Here is a 20,306-nt window from a genome sequence, read left to right as displayed (position 1 = left end):
TGATAGAGGGATAAATTAAATCTCATCATGGGGGAGAAACAGGCAAATCCAGAATATGTGACGTTTTTCAGACACAACTGACTCAGCCCTGGCCAGGTAACTTGGTTAGAGCATTGTCCCCACACGCCCAAGTTGTGAGGTTCAATCCCTGGTCGGGGCACATACCAGAAGCAACCAATGAATGCATAAATAAGTGGAACAATAAATCTATGTTTCTTTCTCCTTCCTCCTTTATCTCCCTAGTAAAAAAAAAAAAACAAAAACAAACCCAAACCCAACTTATCAAGTCAAAGCATGAAGAAAAGAATGGGAGAGAGGCTGCCTCAAATTAGGGAGTCCTAGAGACATGACAGCCTGACACTCCTGACACTCATGGAAAGCACTATTCTATTTTTTGTCACTGTGACTACTAGTCTAGGTACCTCATATACATGGAATAATATAGAATATGGCCTTTTGTAGCTTATTTCACTTAGCATCATGTACTCAAAGATTCATCCATTTTGTAGATGTCAGAATTTCCTTCCCCTTTTAAGGCCGAGCAACATACCATTGTATGTATACAAGGTTTGTCCAGAAAAAGTCCAGGCATTGATAATATGAGAATGGCTTGAGTGACATTGATGTAACCTGGCAGCCAAGGAGAGTGCGCTGGATTGCGCATGCGTGAACAATGAAGACTCTGCTGCATTAGTGACTGGGAGTGGTAAACACCATTGAGTGAGCGTGTGCACTGTGTGACTGTCACATTCAGAATGACTGAGCAAGGAGAGCAACATCAAATTTTGCATTAAGCATGGACATTCCTCCATGGAAACTGTTCAGATGATTCAGAATGCCATAGCTATGGGCAACTGGCTATTGGCACCTTCATCAGAACAATGTGCCTGCTCATTCCTCACAACTTGCAGAGTTTTTTTGGTGAAACATCAAATCACCCAGGTGACTCAACTGCCTACAGTCCAGATATGACACCCTGCAACTTCTGGCTTTTTCCAAAACTAAAAATCACCTTTGAAAAGGAAGAGATTTTAGATGGTCAGTGAGATTCAGGAAAATACAACAGGGTAGCTGATGGTGATTGGGAGAACTCTGTGAGGTCCCAAGGCACCTACTTGGAAGGGGACTGAGGCGTCACTATCCTATGTACAATGTTTCTTGTATCTTGTATCTTCTTCAATAAATGTCTCTGTTTTTCATAGTACATGGTCGGATGCCTTCTGGAGAGACCTCATATATCACATTTTGTTTATGCATTCATTCATCGATGAACACTTGGGTTCTGAAGCCCAACTCTTAATGAGCCTGGGTGAAAAGGGTAATCTATAACTCACACAACAAACTTCGGAAAGGGCAAGTGGGCGGATGGAAACAGGCGTCACCAGGGACGCAACTGCTGCCAGCACTTTCTCGTTTGTCATTGGTCCTTCCCAAACTCCTCCCCGTATTTACCTCCTGCAAGAGAACGTATCTCTTCCCTTAGCTGTTTCTTGGTTTTAAAAACAGATTTATTTTATTTAGTTTTAGATGGGGAAAGGGAGGGAGAAAGAGGGAGAGAAACATTAGTGTGTGGTAACCTCTTGAGTGCCCCCCTACTGGGGACCTGGCCCGCAATCCAGACATGTACCCTGATTGGGAATTGAACTAGCCACCCTTTGGTTCACAGGCTGGCACTCAATCCACTGAGCCACACGATCCAAAGCATTTTTTTTTTAAGGATTTCTTTTTTTTTTTTTTAATATTTTATTTATTTATCTTTAGAGAGGAAGGGAAGGAGAGAAGGAGAGAAATATCAATGTATGGTTGCCTCTCGTGAGTCCCCCTGCTGGGAACTGGCCTGCAACCCAGGCATGTGCCCTGACTGGGAATCGAACCGAGATCATGTGGTTCACAGGCCCACGCTCAATCCACTGAGCTACACCAGCCAGGGCTCAGAGCATTTTTTTTTAAACCAGTAACAAATATAGTCAGTTCCATGACAGCAGAGATCCTACCTCTATTTATAACTCCATTGTCTATCCCAGTGTCTGAAATGGCTGTCATTCAATTAATACTATCTGGCTAAATTATAAAATGCCTTTGTATATGCTTTGCCCACCTATGTTTCTGAAGGAAACATTTCTAGAACACAATTTCTTTATTAAAAAATATGAGCATATTTTTAAGAGGTCATGGAGAACTTTCTATAGTTTTGTCGAGTATAACTGACATATACTACACACATTTGAAGTATACATTTTAATACATTGTCACATGTGTATACACTTGTGAAACCATCACCACGATGAAGATAATGAGACATATCCATCACCTCCAAAAGTTTCTCACGGCCCTTTGTAACTTCTTCCCCCCGCGCCTCTGTCTTCTCACACCCCATTCCCTGGCGACCACCCATCTACTAGAGATTAATTAGCATTTTATGGAATTTTACATAAAAGATGGCAATATTTTTTATTTTAATGATAATTGTTCAACTTCCCTCCACGATGGCTGTACTTGTACACACCGAGAGGGCCTGTTTCTCACTTCATCAACCTTTACATTTTAATTGCTTAATTTAGCTCCCCACCCGACAGTAAAAAAAAAAAATCACTTTGTTTTCTTTTTAATATATTTAATTATTTGTGAGCTGAGATCAAACATCTTCTCTTTATTGGCCATTCCATTCATATTCTTCCTGTGAATTGCAGGTTCATTTCCTTTGACCATTTGTCTAACAAATTGGTGCTACTCCTTCTGGCTATACGAAGTGCACAGATGCTGAGGGCATGGCTTGATGAATTGTACATTTCCATATACCTGGGTGACCACCACGTAGACTAAGATGAAATATTTCGGTACTCCAGAAAGCTCCCTCATGTTCCCTACAGTTCATCAATACCCTTCCCCCCGCAAAGGTAACCTCTGTCCTGATTTTTTCTTCCTGCTTTTTTTTTTTTTAAGATTTTATTTATCTTTAGAGGGGAAGGGGGGAAGGAGAGAGGGAGAGAAACATCAATGTATGGTTGCCTTTCGTGCGTCCCCTGCTGAGAACTGGCCTGCAACCCAGGCATGTGCCCTGACTGGGAATCGAACCGCGATCGTGAGGTTCCCAGGCTCGCACTCAATCCACTGAGCTACACCAGCCAGGGTTTCTTCCTGCTTTTGCCTGTTCTCAGAGTTCAACTAAACAGACTCATATAAATGTGCTCTTTTACTCTGCTTGTTTTGCTCAATATTATGTCTGTGCAATTCGTCCATTTTAAATCTATATGAGATAATGAATGTTAGGTATATTTATTGTGGTATATATTTTTTGATTTATATATTTTATAAATCAAATATACAAACAGTATTTATTGAGCACCTATTATGGGTCAGGTATTATTCTAGGCCCTGACAAAAAGCAGATAAAAATCCCTATTCCCATAGAGTTCCCTCGCCTTCTGATAGAATATATTAATTGATGGTTGATAGTGCCAATTTAATGCTAACAGAAATCCCCAATTTGGGGTGTGGTGAAGAAGGAAACATTACCTATTTCAAAACAGCTCAATTGTGATACTGGACAGCTGTGAAAATAGCACAGCTGTGAGGCAGCCCTGGGACCAAGCCCCTCTCTGGCCAGACAGCTCTGCCCTATTCCTCTGCTTTGATCTGCTCTGGTCTGCTCTGTTTGGGCCAGTTTGCTCTTGCCTATGCAGGCCAGCCAGAAAACTGTAGCCTTCCTTAGAGCGGGAAAGTGCACTCTTAAAGCCGGAGGGGAGCTGGCTTAGACAGAGGTCCCCATCCCTGGTCCCTGATTGGTCCATCTTCATGTAAATGAGGACTTCAAATCATCAAAGTTTGATTGGTTCAAAATGTACTGTCCTGATTGGTCAGAGTCGATCTGCTCAATTGGTTGGTGAAGATTTTGATAGGGAGGGGTAGATATAGCTACACAGCTCCAATTGGATGGGGAAAACTTCAGTCCTATTGGTTGAAAGAGGATTCCAGAAACTCCTTATTTAAGGGTTGGCTCAGATGGCAGAAATACAGTGTATGGAGGCAGCTCAGTGCAGAGGCAGGTAGTTCACTGCAGTCTGTCCCCTAAAGTGCAGTTTACATGAGAGGCCTCTGTGTAGAAATGGCTGCTAGGTTTGTGGGATTTTTTGTGTGTTTTTTTTTTCATTTGATTGCATGTAGCCACCAGCAGCCCTTTTTAGTAGTGATCTTCTCTTTCAGGGTTCACAAATATGAAGTACAGAGTGTACTATGTTAGATGGTGATAAGTGCTTTGGATAAAAACAAAGCAGGGAAAGGGGGATGGGAAGCATGGGTATATGTGTGTGAAATTTTAAATAAAGTCACCAGGAAAGGCCCAAGAAGGTGAGGAAGAGAGCCGCATGGATATCTGTATGAATCTGTGGCTTACAAAAAGGTGGGACAGATTCTCTGTTTATAGGTTTCTACAATCTGTGGTAGCTGGGAGGCAAATATAAAGTTCATTGTGGTGTTTTTTTGGCTCTCTGAGTAGCACCACGGTGGTGAGCAAGTACAGATACATTATGAAAGGTGGCAAAAAGGGAGCCAAAAGAAAGTGGCTGATTGATTTTCTAAGAAGATTAGTATGATGTCAAAGCATAAGCTATGTTCAATGTAAAATTGGAGAAACACTGGACATGAGAAGACAAGCAACTAAAGTAAAATCTGATGCTCTCAAGTGTCATATTTTTGAAGGGAGCCTAGCTGACCTGCAGAATTAAGAAGTTGCATTTAGAAAATTCAAGCTAATTACTGAGGATGTTCAGGGCAAAAACTGCCTGCCTAGTTTCCATAGCATGGATTTTACCCATGACAAAATGTGCTCCACAGTAAAAAAATGGCAGACTGTGACTGAAGCTCATGTTGATGTCAAAACTACTGGTGGTCATTTCCTTCATCTGTTCTGTGTTGCTTTTACAAAAAAAAAAAAGCAATAATCAGATTCAAAGACTTCTTTTGCTCAGCATCAACGGGTCTGCCAAATCCAGAAGAAGATGATAGAAGTTATGACTTGCGAGGTGTGGACAAATGAGTTGAAAGTAGCGGTCAATAAATTGATCCCAGATAGCATTGGAAAAGACACAGAAAAGGCTTGCCAATCTGTGTATCTGCTTCATGATGTCTTTGTTAGGAAAGCCAAAATGCTGAAGAAATCCAAATTTGAATTGAGAAAACTCATGTTGCTTTGTGGTGAGGGTTGCAGTTCTGGAATGGCTACTGGGGATGAGACAGGTGCTAAATTTGAACGAGCTAATGGACATGAGCTCCCAGTCCAAGAATTTGTTTAAAATTCAGAGCTTTAGTGCTCTCCTTTCAGGTGTGCATCTTTACTTTTCTCCCCTAAACTCTAAAGTTCTTCATGAGACTTGCAACCAGGGGGACAGTGGACAGCAGCAGCCTGGCTCAGGCTAACCCCCTGAAGCTGCCTCCAAGGCCCCCTTTTTCTGACTTTTCAGTGCCTTCACTCACTTCTTTCCTACAGCATTCTGGAGAGCCAAAGCAGCCCCACCCAGGCTCTCTCCTATTGCTCCTTCTATCCTAAACTTTTCCTTGTTTCACTGTTCCCAGCTTTAATAAATGTACAATTTTTAAAAATCAGACATTTAGCCCTGGCTGGTGTAGCTCAGTGGATTGAGCGCGGGCCTGTGAACCAAACAATCGCGGTTCGATTCCCAGTCAGGGCACATGCCTGGGTTGCAGGCCAGGTCCCCAGTAGGGGACACATGAGAGGCAACCGCACATGAGAGGAAACACTGATGTTTGTCTCCCACTCTTTCTCCTTCCCATCCCCTATCTCTAAAAATAAATCAATAAAATATTTTTTAAAAATCAGACATTTAATGCTGACAAATAAATATCCCATTTATAGTAAAAATAAATAAAATAAAATTGTGGTAATGTATATTTTCTACGAGCTATAATGGTCTATAAATATAGGATGTTTTCAGTAAATTACACATAAAACTATTAATATGGCCATATATTGACATAATAAATGTATATAAAATGATAAACTATACAATACAGTTAGGAAATATGACAGTGTACAACTTAGAGGTTAATTGTTCCAGTCTGTATAGTACCACAAAAACTGTGATTATTTTTTTTCTCCCCTATGGAGGAAAGAGTTGCTTCCAACACATAGGAAAACCCTTGAGGTTTCTGCTTGGGAGTCCACTTGTTTTTGTGTGGTAAGGTAGGGTATAATCAGTGTTTGTGGGTAGAAGAATATTTACTCAAGGAAGCCAGACGATGTTACAGAAAAATTATTTGCAAACCCATAAATTGTTTGTATGTTCTGGGGCCAAAAGGTCACAGAGCTAAGTTTTATTTTTTCTAACTGTATTTCACGGTCCCACAAGGTGTAGAACTTGAGGAATAAACGACGTGAGCCTTAAAAAAACAACAACTACTGTACTGTTTGCATTTCACCTAGATTCAGGATTCCTGAGTCACTCTGAAGGAGGTCTTTAAGGTCTTAACCTGGGTTTGTTTAGAACCCCCTCACTGGCCGCCCCCCCCCCCCCAAAGCAGTTTAGGGCTGGGCCATCCATTGAGCCCTTATGAGCTTCCTGGAGCTGCAGGATTTTGGCAAGATTGTGCGTTCACAAATGGATCATCCCGTTAGAAAACATTTCCCTCATTTTGAAAGCTTGCAACACATTCACATTCCACAGCTAAGCGAAGAAGGTCCGGACCCTGCTGCTAGTCTGGAGGGGCAGAGGGGAGGGTGTGTCCAAGGCTGGCCAAGCACACCATTCCATTCAACTCATTCGTTCATTCATCAAATATTTATTATGCGCATATTCAGTGCCAAGCAGGGGTTGTTGCCCACCAGGTCATCCAGAGCGGTACGCAGAGCCGAGAACTCCAGGTTCTCAGGCAGGAATCTTCCCATTTTTCCCTCCGGAGTAAGTCGGAGACAAAGAGATGCGGCCCTGCAGCTCCCGAGGCTGAGGCTCCCCGCGGTCCGGGGGATTTCGGTGCCGTTGCTTCTCCAGTCCCCAGCCCGAGGGGGCGCTGCGGCGCCGGGCGCCAAGCCCCAGGCCCGCCCCTTGCACCGCGCTGCGTTCCGCTCAGATCTGCGCTGCGGGCGGCACCGCGGTGGTACGTTCCCCCTCGCCGCCCTCCCCCGCCTCCTCGGCCCTCCCCGCCGGTGGTAGGTGCCGGAAGTGCCGCCATTTTGGGGTGTTCTGCTCAGGCGGCAGCGGCGGCGGGACGAGGAGGCTCCCCCGGGACTCGGCCTCAGCAGCGAGGCGGCGGCGGCAACTGAGGAGGCGCAGGCAGCAGTTGAGGCAGCGGCGGGCTCAGGTGCAGCCGCTGGTGAGTGCGGTGGCCGCGTGATAACGGGCCGCTGGTGGGAGGGAGCGAGGGAGGGAAAAGAGGCTGGAGGGAGGCGCCGCGGGGCGGGTCCGGTCCGGGCGGCCGCGGGCACAAGGCCCTCCGGGCGCGGTCGCTCTTCTTTCCCCGCGCCCCGGGGGCAGGGCTGGGCTGTCCTCTGGCGAGTCGGGGTCCTCTGCTCCCCGGGTCCCGCTGGGCTTGCCCGACGCGTGCCCCCGCGCCCAGGGAGACCCGCCCTCCTCGTGGCCTCTCTCCCTCTCCTCGCGCCCTTTGCCTTCACCCTCCGGACTCGGAAGCCCTCGTTCTCTGCCTGGGGTAGCTCCGTCCTCTTTTTTCCGGTCTCCGTGCCAGATTCAGGCTGCCTGTCCGGAACACCGCTTGCCCGCTCCTGTCGCCCCACATGTGCTGATAGGTGCTTTCCCCTGGGGGTGCCCCGGGACCCCCGCCTCGGGAGGGCAGCGCTCCTGCTCTGGAGCCGCGAGAGCCTTAGCTCCTCGCCCCAGATCCGCCAGGGCTTTGGCTCGCCCTCCCCCCACGTCAGGTGTTCACCCAGTCGTGGCCTAGAAGCCGGGCTGGAGTCTCGCACCCGGAGCGCGGAGAGCCGCGCGAAGAAGGGCTTTCTGCTGGACACCCGGCTTCGCGTGCACAGCCACCGGCGTCTTGGTTGTGGCTCTCGGGTCCGGATGTTGTTGTAATTCTCTGAGACTACGGCACCACCTTTGAGGAGCTTCCCGGGGGTTTAGGCTCATCCTCATAGGTGAGAGGGTGGTGAGATTTTGGTCGGAGCCCGTTTTCAGCAAAAAAAAATGGAATCTCTTTCTCTCCAGCAGAGTTAAGGCTGTACTTACTGCCTGCGAGTTTAAAGGCTGTATAACAGTTTTAAGCAGCGTGGCGTGCTGTAATGTCTGCAAGAGAAGAGGTTACAGATAGCCAGTGACTCCTTGACGGGAACTTAACCTTTAAATTAAAGGCTTTTCCTTGTCTTTGCTTCTCTTTGTGGAATGGGGAGGTTTTTGTCGCATTCTTTTGCCCTCTCCGTGCAAGTGTGGAATTTCCTAGAGCGCTCTGCCAGTTTCAGTCTCTCCTGAAATGCTTGGTGTGGACGGTGTCTCCACTTAGAATCGCCCAGGGCTCTTTCTGTTTTAACAGGCATGAACCCACGTGGAAAATCACAAAGTTAGCATAGAATGCAAAACTGGTGCTACCCTCACCCCACCTCCTGCGGGCCGGTTTTTTTTTATCGTCTTCTAACTTCATAGTACGTGGTTTCTGATCGTGAGTTAGCGAAGGTGGAATCTGGAACTTTTCAGCTGTTGCTTTGGCCAGGAAGTTTATGGTTCCCCCCATGGTTCTTTCCTTTTGACTATGGCCACCTGTTTCCATTAAGAGTGACTTTTGGCCCAGGGCATAGGCCTTAACCGTCTCTCCCACCATTCATTCTTGCCCTTGCGGTTTTTCCTCCTACACACTCTTAGTGTCCGCGCTTAAAATCCACGAGCAGGTGGGCCTCTTAGAGATAGAATATTTTTCCCAGCTCCTTCGCTTTACTGAGGTTTCCTTACATAAGGAAACTAAGGTTCCCAGAGGTTAAGTGACTTTGCCCAAGGTTACATAGCAAGTGCTCTTAAAACAGCCTCGTCACAGATTTTTAAAAAACAATCTCTTGCACATTGCCCGTGAAGATGTGAAATGGAAAGGAAAGGGCCCTGAGACCGAAGTGCCAAGGCCTGGATTGCAAGCCTTGCCCCATCGGGCACTAGCTGTACAGCCCAAGTGACTGCTCTGTGCCTCACTCAGCTCCTTCTCATCTGCAAAATGGAGGACATGGTGTCTCCCTCGCACATGGTGCTGCTCCACTGCCAGCTGTGGCCCGTGCGTGCGAGTGCCTGTGCCACCAGAGGCATACAGTGAAACTTTGAGTCAGATGGTTTGTTTAATGTATAAAATTCCTACCTATTTTCTTATTACAGAAGTTACAGGTTCTTTATCTTACCCTTTTTATATGCTATAGAAGTGTTTCTTATTTTACCTAAAGAGACTTATCCAAGTAACAGTTTTGTGTTGTGTTTTTAAGATTTAGTAATAGGCAATAAGCATAGTTGAACAGTCACCTTTAGATGTTGCTCTGCATTTAACAGCTCCAGCACATGTGAGGTGGGGCCATGGATAGTCCAGCACAGGGGCAGGGGAGTGGCTCTTTTAAACTTGTGCTGAGCTGGAAGAGGAGGGGAAGGGCATTTTTTATGTCTACTGTGTTTTTTTGTTTTTTGTTTTTTTTAATAAAGTTTTGGGCTTTTTGCTAAAGAAATGTGGAGTATGGGTCCTGAATTCTGTGACCTTTTCTGTAACTGTCCCTGCAGCTTCTTCAACTTAATTTGACTGTGAGGCCGGACCTAATAAGGAAGTGGGGGGCTGGAGGGTTGGTGGTGGGCTTATCAGGGAAAGAGAAGAGCTGTCACCTAGAGGCCAGGGTGAGATAGAAACATTAGGCTCCTCTCTGCTCAAGGCTTTGGCTGCCCCAACAAATTGCTGTTTCCTCTGCCTTTTTTAAAAAACAGCTTTATTGAAGTTTAATTCACATAACTCAGTGGTTTTTGATATAGTAAATTGTTTTAAAATTGAAATACATACCAAAAGCTTGCTATTTTAACCAGTTTTTATATTTGCCTTTTTATGTGGTAAAAATTACATAATATAAACTTCACCATCTTAACATTTTGTGTGTATAGTTCTGTGGCATTAAGTCAATTCTACCGATTGTTGGGAAATGTCTACAGAATTTTTATCTTGCAAATCTGAAAGTTTACGATCTTGCCAACAGCACAAGGGCGCTAATATTTCCATATCCTTGCCAACTTTTATTTTCTGTTTTTTTAAAGAGTTGCTATCCTAATAGGTGTGAGGTGATAAACATCTCATTGTTTGTGTGTTTACTTTAAAGATTTTATTTATTTCTTTATTTATTTTTAGAGGAGAAGGGAGGGTGAAAGAGAGGGAGAGAAACACTGATCCTCGGATTGGGAACCAAACTCGCAACCTAGGTGTGTGCTCTGACCATGAATCAAACCGACAATCTTTGCTTTGCAGGATGACGTCCAGCCAAGTGAGCCACAGAGTCAGGGCTCATTGTAGTTTTGATAATGCATTTCTCTGTAATGATGTTGAGCATTTTCTCTTATGCTTGTTGGCCAGTGGCTTTGCAGAAATGTTTGTTCAGGTCCTTGCCCATTTTTAAATCAGATTGTTTGATTTTTGTTGTTGTTGAGTTGCAGGGTTTTTTTATTTTGTTTTGTTTTAAGATTTTATTTATTTATCTTTAGAGGGGAATGAAAGGAGAGAGGGAGAGAAATGTCAATGTATAGTTGCTTCTTGTGTGTCCCCTTCTGGGAACTAGCCTGCAACCCAGGCATGTGCCCTGACTGGGAATTGAACCTCAGTCCTCTGGTTCACAGGCCTGTGCTCAATCCACTGAGCTATACCAGACAGGGCGAGCTGCAGTTTTTTCTATATTTGGGATTATTAACCCCGTATTAATATATGATTTGCACATAATTTCTTCCATTCTGTAGGTTGCTTTTTCACTGTCATTTAAAAACTTAATATTTTTTAACTTTGATGTAGTCTCATTCATTTTTTTATTTTGTTGCCTGTGTTTTTGGTCTTATATCTAAAAAAAGCATTGCCAACGCCGAAACTATAAAGCTTTTTTCCTACTATTTCTTCTGGAAGTTTTAAAATTTTAGGTTTTAGGGTTAGGTCCCTGAAATCCATTTTAAGAGTATATTCACAGTATTGTACTGTCACCGCCATCTTCTTCTAAAAACTGGTTGGTTGGGCATTGTCCTGCAAATTGAAAGGTCCTGGGGATCGATTCCCAGAGCACATGTCTGAGTTGCTGGTTTGGTCCGTGGTTGGGGTGCATGCGTGCAAAAGGCAACCAGTCAGATGTTTCTCTCTCACACTGGTGTTTCTCTCCCTCTTTCCCTCTCTTCCCCCTCTTTCCCCTCTCTCTAGAATAAAAAAAACTTTTTAAACTTTGTAACCATTAACTGATAAAGCCCCATTCTCTTTTCCCACTAGCTCCTGGTAACCTCTCAAGTTTACTTTCTGTCTGTGAATTTGCCTGTTCTAGGTGATTCGTGTAACTGGAATCTTAGAATATTTTTGTCTTTTGTGTCTGGCGTATTTCATTTAGCACAAAGGTTTTTGGGGTTTGTTTTTTTTTTTAGGATTTTATTTATTTTTAGAGAGAGGGAGAGAAAGATGGATGTGCCCGAGAAATGTCAGTTGGCTGCCTTTTGCTTCCCCCCAGCTGGGCACCTGGCCAGCAACTCAGGCCCTGACTGGGGATCAAACCTGCAACCTTGGCATATGGGAGTGACACTGACAAGCTGAGCTCCCTGGTCAAGGACTAGTCTTTGAGTCTTGATTATTTTTGATGTTAGAAATTGAATGTATCATAGAAGTTCAAGCATTTCAGAAATACAATTTTAATCAAGAATTAAATTTCTATGTCGACTTTCCAAGTGGAACTTCTAACAAATTCCGAAGTTGATTGATATTAATGTAATCCAGTGTTTACCTGCACACTCCTCCCTAGAGGTGCTGTGGCACACAGACATTGTCCAAACACAAGTAAAATAGAAACAAGGAATTTTTTAAAACAACCTGGAAAGTGAATCTTTCCCATAATCAAGAGTTGATTCTCTGCCCTGGCTGATGTGGCATTGAGCGCCAGCCTGCAAACCAAAGGGTCGCTGGTTTGATTCCCGGTCAGGGCACGTGCGTGGGTTGCAAGCCAGGTCCCCAGTAGAGGGCACGTGATAAGCAACCACACATTGATGTTTCTCTCCTTCTCCATCTCCCTCTCTTTCCCTGTGTCTAAAAATAAATAAATAAATAAAATCTTAAAAGAAAAAAGAGTTGATTCTTTGATTTTCGAGTCCTTAAAATGAAAACTTGTGGTTTCAGAGAATGGTGTGACTTGAATGGGATTATAAGCAGCGCTTGGGAAGGACAGCTGTGACAGCTTCACCCGGTGGGCTTGACAAGTGCTGCGGTCACTGCGTGTGACCTTCACGTTTCCCAGCCTGCCTTCCCATCTTTAAGAGACACACCAGGCTGGAATGGTAACGGGAGAGTTAGTTGAGATAACTTATGCGAGGCACTGAGCAGTGTCTGGTACAGTATTGATAGTGCTATTTCCTTTTTTCATCTGTAGAAGCGGGCATAGTACTTATCGTATGGGTCAGTAATGCAGTTCAGCCAAATAAAACTACACAGTTAAAATGCCTAGAAGTGCTGCAATAAAAAGTAGCTACTAGGTTGGTGTTCCTTTTGTTTCCACTTTTGGGTTTATTTCGTTTTGCATTTTCCTTTGTCTTTTGTAGCATAAGGGATGAGATTGTTTCCTAATATTCTATTCTTGCACATGAAAGATTTTGTTACACAAGGCATCCTTCCCTGTAGAATCTCTTAGCTCATTGTTCCCTGTGGAATCCTGGGTAATGTGGTTTCCTAAGATTCATTTATGCTCTCTTCTTCATGTGAGAGTCTGTTGATAGAAAACTGAAAATACAAATGAGTAGATTATTGGATTTGTAATGGGGACATCTGGGTCTCTTCCTAAGTAGGTAGCTGATTTTAGGCCTGGAGGGAGGGAGGGCTGTAATATTTAGAGTTGTAATGTGGGCAGAAGAGTTAGTCAGTGTAGTTATCTACATTGTAAACTGTATTGTATCAAGAATCCAGCCCTGGCTGGTGTAGCTCAGTGGATTGAGCGTGGGCCTGTGAACCAGACAATCGCGGTTCAATTCCCAGTCAGGGCACATGCCTTGGTTGCAGGCTGGTTCCCTGCAGGCCAGTTCCCAGCAGGGGACGCACGAGAGGCAACCATACATTGATGTTTCTCTCCCTCTCTCCTTCCCTTCCCCTCTACAGATAAATAAATAAAATCTTAAAAAAAAAGAATCCTTCTCAGAGCTTTTTTGCTAAAGACAGTTTTCTTGATGAGATCTTTGTAGTTGTAACTTAATCCTTGTCACAAAATTGGCTTAGACTCTTCTTAAAGTACGGGTTTCTTTACAGAATTGTTCTGTTGTTATTTTTTAAACCTCTGCTATTCTATGGAGGCCATGAGCATATATTTATTTTAAATTCTTTGAGTTCCAGAACTGTAAAACTTTTCAAGAATGCTTAATATCCACCTTAAACTCCATATTGACTTCATATGTTCTTTTCTTTAAGGAAATCTTTAATTCTCCTAAAAACCCTTATCTCACAGGCTAAAAAGGATGAGGACAAAATTTTCTCTGGGGCATTGGGATGTAGATGACTTTTGTTCTTCATACTTACCATTGTTTAAAAAAATTTTTTTAAGGTTTTATTTATTTATCTTTAGAGGGGAAGGGAAGGAGAGAGGGAGAGAAATATCAATGTATGGTTGCCTCTCATGCATCCGCTGCTGGATACTGGCCTGCAACCCAGGCATGTGCTCTGACTGGGAATTGAACCGCAATCCTTTGGTTGGCAGGCCCGCGCTCAATCCACTGAGCTACACCAACCAGGGCTAAAATTTTTTTTTTTTAAGATTTTATTTATTTATCTTTAGAGGGGAAAGGAAGGAGAGAGGGAGAGAACTGGCCTGCAACCCAGGCATGTGCCCTGACTGGGAATCGAACCGTGGTTGCTTGGTTCCCAGGCCCGCGCTCAATCCACTGAGCTACACCAGCCAGGGCAGGCCTAAAAATTTTTATACAGAGAACATTGATTGCATAAATATGAAAAGTTACATTAAAATTAGACTTTTCTCAATAGGTGAAAAAGGGGAGGAGACTAAATGTAAGATAATTCAGTCTCTTAAATGATTTAAAGCATTTTAACTCTTAAGAGTTTTGCAAGGTTCTAATAAGACATTCAGTCAGCCAACCTTTACCCCACTTTACAAGAATTGGACTCATTTTTCAGAACAACTTTTATAAGGAGAAATGGTGAGTTCTAGTTAGACTGCAGTGAGATCTGATGGATCTCTCTTAATTGACTTTATTTTTTATTTTTATTTTTTTGGCTATTATTTATAGCTTAATGGGTTAGCTTTTAGTTTTCATCCAAAGGACAGTAATAGGCCTGTATTTGCTTTCATTAGAGAGGAAAAGGCTGAGGTTCTTTAGGGAGAGATCAGTTTCTCGCCCATCTTAGTAACTCATTTTTTATCATAATTTTTTTCCTGTTCAAAAGTTAGGGTTTGTAATGAGTATGGTTTACATATAAATTAACAACTTTGTACTGTGGTTTTGTTGTTGGCACTGTTGGTGGTGAAATTGGACTTGGGTTCTTGAGTTTGGCAAAGAAAAGATTTCAAAGCCAAGAACTCAAATTATAAGAGAAATTTTATTTAGAAAGTTACAGAGGGCATGCTCTTGTGAGGGAGAGTGCCCACTTAATTGATTTTAATGTGCCACTTTTAGGTGGAGAATGTGGCTTTAAAAGAACTGTTCACTAACTTTCTGACCGCCACTGACTGCCAATTCTTTTTACAGCTGTGTTCAGTGTTGACAATATGGAATTGGATGTCAGTATCCTCATATTCAAACTTTCGTTTTGAATTGGGAAATGAATGTCTTTAGTTTGGGGATTCTACAAAAATGAAGTGTTTTTTTTGTTTTTTTGTTTGTTTCCAAAGCTGTTTAATTTTATAGTGTTACACTTTTACTTTGCCAGGTCGGTAGTCATTAGTTTCACTTATGTTCGGTAACATTGCTACTCTTCAGCAGAAGAAAAACTCACTACTTTCTCATTGTTCTTTTGCCTTTTTGTTTCCTGTGAGATTGAAGCAAGCTCTTGTAGAGACTGGTAATGTGTGATATTTCTATGGTAATTCGGGGTAATAGTCTACTGTGAATAGACTTTTTTAACCCAGTATTGTTTGGGCATCTGTTAAGTCTCTGCTAGTTTCTGTTTTGTATAGATAATTTACTGTAGGCATTTCCCAATTTCTTTCTGTGCTTGTAGCTTTTGTATGCGGGAAACATTCCTCTTTTCTGCTCCAGTGCCCTCCCACCACATTACTATCATAACCTGCCTATTGTTTCTCTCTCCTGCCTGAAATCTGTCTGTGCGATGCTGCCAATTAGGTGGGGTGGGATACCGCCAGTGAGGAACACCTGTGTCATCCTTTAGATGGCCTGCCTGACTGTGAATGCTATCTGCGCAAGAGTCTTAGGGGGTCAGGGAGTGAAAGGACATCGAGGTGGTGATGATAAACAGCTTGTAAATGTGTAACCAGCATTCATCAACTGCATTTGTTAATTACTGCACATTGAAGCAGTAGTGCCTTTGTGGCCATAAAATCATTTTAAGCCTTACAGCAGGCTTTCAGCAAGGGTATTTCTTCACTGGAGGCTGTGTATGTGGTAAAAGACTATTCCTTGGGTTCAGATTTCTTAGAAGGTTAGAGCAAGAGGAGCGGGCATTGCATTTTATGTTTTTTTGGGCCTTACCTGTGCGTGGTTCAGTTTCTCTTGATCACTTAGTGCTCAGCTCACCTTTTCTCGTGGAACTTTTCTTATCTGTTCATTCTGCTACTGTATCCTAGGGTATTATTTCCAGTTTATCAGTGATACTTTTCATTTCCTCAAGATTTTAAGCTTTTTGAAGATGGAGACTGCTTTTTTTGTTTTGCTTAGTGAATTTCATTTCTTATGAGGAGTCAGGCACACAGTCCCTACCCTAATTATACTCTGTGATGTAGCCCTTCTTTTTTTTAAATCACACACACATTTATTCATTTTTAGAGGGGAAGGGAACGAGAAAGAGGGAGAGAAACATTCATGTGTGATAGAAACATCAGTTAGTTGCCTGTTGCACACCCTCACCAGGGGACCTGGCCCATAACCCAGGCATGTGCCCTAATTGGGAATTGAATCTGCGACCAGCCTTTCACTTTTCATGATGACACCCAACCCACAGAGCCATATTCCTCAGGGCGATCTAGCCCTTCTTGTAACAGCTTATTGCACCAGGGGCGAACACCTAACCCAAGCTGGGCAATTCAGTTTCTCCTAGGAATTTGAGATTGACATTAGATTCAGGTTTTCAGGGAACAAACAGATCATTTGAATTCAGAGAACTTGAAACAAACTTACAACCTCAGATGCTGGAGTGCAGCCACATTCAGGTTCATATATGTGGAAGCAGTGCAGGCCAGTCTTCTGCAGGGAGGGAGAATTAAGTAGATTCATCCAGAAAGATGTGTACATGGGGAATGTATTATAGCTCTGGAGAGAGGCAGCTGTCCACATGCAGAGGGGTGCATAAAGGCTTTTCAGGTGTGGCCCTGTTGTACTTTCTGCTTTTGGTCTCCTTGAGGTACTCTAGCATCCTTTCAATTAATTCCATTTTTTGCTTAAGTTAGTTTGAAGGATTTCTGGTTAGTTCTGGTTACAACCAGAAGAGTTTTGAATAAGATACTCAGTACAGAGTTCTGCGTAATATTTCTTAAATTCATTTACATTTTTGAATAGTCAGGCCTAGGATCATTGTTCTTTGGAAGATTGCCATTTCCCCTACCCTCCAAAAAACCCTCTCACTTGGGGTCTTGGCTCCTTAGTCTATAGTGCAGATGTGATGCACCTGTGGTGTTGCTTTTGGTGTATAGAGTGCGTTTTTTGGGTGCTTCGCCAGATCAGGATTGAAGGTTTGTGGGTTTTTTTTTTTTAAGAAGTTTTAATGATTATTTGTTTATAACTACTTCTTTCAGGCATATAAGATAAGGAAATAATACTGCTGTTTCAAATAGGAAACAAAGTGAGCCATCATTTAAAAATAATTTTTGTGAGGCACATGGATTATTAGGTCCTTTCTTCCTTTCTAGGTAAGTAACACATTTTTAGTGTCCTGAGTGTTTCCTCTTTTTAAAAAGGTTATGGGCTTGAGTGGAACACAATGCTGTGGGTTGAATGGCAGTTGAGACTTTAAACAAAGGGTGATGGTGAGTGGCTGAGTGCCCAGTTGATGGACTCTGGTGTCTGCTTGGTTAGTAACTTCATGAATGATCTGTAAATAGGAGCATCACAGTGGAGTTTTTCTGTTTGAGAAATGTTAATGAGAGAGAAGGGTGGGAAGCTCTGAGAAAGACAGTTTAGTGCTTCTAATTTGATTTTTTTTCCTTCCTGTGATCATTATGTTTCTGTTAAGTCAAAAGACTTTATTCTAGAAAAACAAAATTTCCCAGTGATATTACTGAGGAGGAATTAAAAAGAGACAAGAGCAAGCTTTGAAATGTGGAATTATATACAACCAAGAAGGAATAGATTTGCAGGGTAGAAAAAGCTGGAAGATGTTATTTGACACCAGAAGCCAAGTTGTTGGGAACGTGTACCTAAACCATGTTATGCCTTTATGTGGTGTGTGTATAGCATTGAACCAAGTGCTGTGCATAAAAGTTTTGTAGTCCTTAGTGCCTACTCAAGGTGCCTACTGGGACCTTGCATAGTCAATACTCAATAAATATTTGTTGAATAGTCAGTGTCTGGTCTAATGGCACTTTATGTTTTGAGACAGTTCAGTACTGTAGCAAATTATTGCCTTTTGAAGATAATCAAAGTACTTTAAATCCCCAGGGAGTTTTCTGTGGGGGAAAGAAATAAGCAGCTTTCCATTGAAAAACTTCTAAGTTATACTAACTCGCAGAGGTGATACTATGGTCACGAAGGTGGTTTCCCCTGGGCAAGGCTGATCCATTGCACTCTGGGTGTGCTGATCCCTGCGATTTCCCCAAATGTGGGAAGCTCAACTGCATAATTAGTGGTAGTGATGGACTGCATTTGTGCTCTCCCATGAAAAGAAAGAAAAACATTAAGTTGGCTAAGATCTGTACTATAAAAGCATTTGTGTAGCTCTGTGATCCTGAAACCTCATATTGTATATTGCTTGGACAAAATCAGAAGGCTCCTAGACAGCCCTGATTCTGGCTCTGTTTTCTGTAGCTCCAGAGATTAAGAAAAGGAGAATCCAATACTGCTGGCAGTCTGTGCTCTTTTGCTATTCTGGCTAAGACATGCTTTTAAAAATAAAATCAAGGAAATTGTAAACCAGTAGTAAAAACGAATAAAGCACCTAGGAGTTTGCTTCCTCTCATGTCCAGTTGCCTGAGTCTCTCCTGTTTGTCTTTAGACTCCCTGATACCAAACTAATGTGGCAAAACTGTCCTCTGGGCTTGTCCTTTGCTCTTCCCCTTTCAAGTTTATGGGAAACAGTCACGGAAAGGCACCATGTTTAGTGTGTATTTGTTGTTTTTGTCACACGCTGTTTCTAATAGTCTCTGGATACGTTTACAAGTACACTTTAAAGAGCTCGCAGACTTCTTTACTGAACTAATTTGGGTTATAGATTATGGCAGTGGGGTTGGGAAACTATTAAAAATAACCCTTTGGATGTGCTGCAGGAAAGCTTAGGTGAGTAAATATATCAAAACCATATACAGTATTTCTGTGGAATATCTTGATGCCTATGTTTACCTTTAGCCAATGATATACCCTATTTCCTTAGATTATTATTTTTTCGTTGGGCTTGCGAATTTGTGATTTCTGTTTTATAATACAGTTATGAGTGTGGTTTTTAATACATTTTACCTTAGTGGCATTTATACTTAGGCTTTTTTTTTTTAAGATTTTATTTATTTATCTGAGGAGATAAAGGGAAGGGAAGGAGAGAAGGAGAGAAGTATCAATGTATGGTTGCCTCTCATGAGTCCCCTGCTGGGAACTGGCCTGCAACCCAGGCATGTGCCCTGACTGGGAGTCGAACTGCAATTGTGTGGTTCGCAGGCCTGCGCTCAATCCACTGAGCTACACCAGCCAGGGCTATACTTAGGCTTTTAAATAATTATTAGTTTGAGATTAAGGAAAGACTCAAGGAGCATGGGGACGCTTACTGAGCTTTATTTCAAGTGCTTTCTAGATTACAAGTTACTGTGGATCAGGCCTAGGATAGCTGACGTTCTCGATTATCACTGTAAAATCAAGTGTTCTCTTTGTAAGTGTTCGTCTGTCTGATGTAACTTCCTTCTGGGCTAAGTAAGACCTAGAGAAAGACTTCAGTCTGTTCCAAGACTGAAGTTGTAAGCATACAACTTAGAAAAATGTTTTCTTTTGAATTTTGACTGTTCATTCCAGTTTTCCTTTGAAGAAACCAGATGCACAGATCAGACTTGTAAATGGTCTGTTTTCTGAAGGTATGTTCTCACAGAATGCGTCTTGGAGGAGCTGAGTGGCGGTCCACATTTAGCTGGGAGTGGCAGTTCTTACCTTTGCATTACATCCCTTTGTCCACACACAGTGACTTGGGAGCAGACTTGTTATTAAACTTTTCTGTTCTCATTTAATCGATTGGATTTATTTTATAATCAGTTTTTCATTATAATTATATTTTGTGTCTGCTGTATTTCCAATATATGTAGGGAAGCTAAAATTTCTTGAGTAGAAACTTGCTTTGGAGAAAACTTTGAAGTCTTGATAGGGAAAATAGTAAGTAATATAATTTATGCAGTATGGTGATTTGGAAAGAAATGACATATATAGGTCACTAAAACTTAGTTCAGTTTGTATATTTTTTATGAATAGGGAGGGGGTAAAGATTGACTTGCATATATTTAAATTAACTCTTTTTCAAGAGAACCACTAAAACAATTTTATCTCTTCAGAACTGTATGTTGCCTGGTAATATTTCTTTAAAGCATCTTGCTGAAGAAGTCACATCAGGCTTTCTGAATTGCAAGATCCAGAACATCAAAAATTGCTTTGGGGTGGGGGAAGCCTGCTGGATCCACCCCCAGGAATCTTAGTGGGTCCCCATGGTAACAGCCTTCTTACTTACAACTTGTCACTGTGTAACTGTCACTGGGGTTCAAAGAAAAGCCAGAATCTCAAGAACTGTGTGGCATTAACTACTTCTTGATAAAATGC

General features: G+C 42.5%; 1 protein-coding gene, 1 non-coding gene and 1 pseudogene across 8 annotated transcripts in view; all 3 read left to right on the top strand.

The window, feature by feature from the left end:
- The first annotated feature begins 4,364 nt into the window (after nt 1–4,364).
- On the top strand, nt 4,365–5,291 carry LOC119064406 (40S ribosomal protein S3a-like; annotated as a pseudogene).
- A 1,945-nt stretch (nt 5,292–7,236) lies between these two features.
- CELF1 (CUGBP Elav-like family member 1) overlaps nt 7,237–20,306 on the top strand; it is a 78,169-nt gene continuing 65,099 nt past the window's right edge. For 3 of the 7 annotated variants that reach the window (XM_037166245.2, XM_037166244.2, XM_037166237.2), the window contains exon 1: nt 7,243–7,326. The gene's annotated coding sequence lies outside the window, so the exon portion shown is untranslated. Of the gene's footprint in view, nt 7,327–20,306 lie in introns of all 7 variants that reach the window. The other 4 variants (XM_053672953.1, XM_053672952.1, XM_037166243.2 and 1 more) reach the window with 3 other exon arrangements.
- Nucleotides 18,020–18,182, top strand: LOC119064501 (U1 spliceosomal RNA). Its single transcript, XR_005085417.2, has one exon. It is a non-coding gene; the product is annotated as a U1 spliceosomal RNA (small nuclear RNA).

The sequence above is a fragment of the Artibeus jamaicensis genome, unplaced genomic scaffold, assembly GCF_021234435.1.
Source record: "Artibeus jamaicensis isolate MK-2021 breed Jamaican fruit bat unplaced genomic scaffold, CSHL_Jam_final contig_797, whole genome shotgun sequence".
Taxonomy (NCBI): Eukaryota; Metazoa; Chordata; class Mammalia; order Chiroptera; family Phyllostomidae; genus Artibeus; species Artibeus jamaicensis.
The sequence above is the reverse complement of the archived record's forward strand: the minus strand, read 5'-3'. Positions and strand labels throughout refer to the sequence as shown.